Source organism: Octopus bimaculoides, chromosome 2 (genome assembly GCF_001194135.2).
Source record: "Octopus bimaculoides isolate UCB-OBI-ISO-001 chromosome 2, ASM119413v2, whole genome shotgun sequence".
Classification (NCBI taxonomy): domain Eukaryota; kingdom Metazoa; phylum Mollusca; class Cephalopoda; order Octopoda; family Octopodidae; genus Octopus; species Octopus bimaculoides.
Genome location: NC_068982.1, coordinates 106,573,330 through 106,574,174, shown reverse-complemented (window position 1 = coordinate 106,574,174; position 845 = coordinate 106,573,330).

Here is an 845-nt window from a genome sequence, read left to right as displayed (position 1 = left end):
GATTTTAGAAGCATGAAATAATGCTGTTTTGAAATAATGGATTTCGAAGCAGATGATGAGGTTATAAATAGTTCTTTCTACTAAAGACACAAAGTCTGAAATTTGCGGGAGGGGGCTAGTCGATTACATTGACTCCAGTGTTTCACTGGTACTTAATTTATCTACCTCCGAAAAGATGAAAGGCAAAGTCGACTCCTGCAGAATTTGAACTCAGAACGTAAAGACGGACGAAACGTCGGTAAGAATTTCCAGCGTGATAACGATTCTGCCAGCTCGTCGCCATGATGAAGCTATAACAGCACGTAAAATGTTGGGTTCAATATTCGACTGTTTCTGTCCAAAAGAGTTTTTCAACCCAATATTTACATGCCATTATCTATAGCTTTATCACGCATGTAGGCACAGGTGAACTTAATCGATGTGCGTTTTTTCTTGACTCTTCATTTTTGTCTACTTTCCTCTCTTCTTTCTCTTCCTAGTCTCTCCTGGATATTCTTCAAGACTCCGACGAAGGACTACGTCCGAAATGTTATAATTTTACTCTATAACTATTTTTACTTCCTTGAGCATTAACCTAACAGCATTAACTACCGTTTTGTTGTTATTTTTTTTTGTGATTTTGTAACTACTGATATATATATATATGCAATTATGCAGATAAACAAATTAGATACGTTAAATATATTAAATATATTAGTTTGGGTATGAAATACAAAATATACGTATATATATATATATATCATCATCATCATCATCATCGTTTAACGTCCGCCTTCCATGCTAGCTTGGGTTGGACGATTTGACTGAGGACTGGTGAAACCGGATGGCAACACCAGGCTATATAT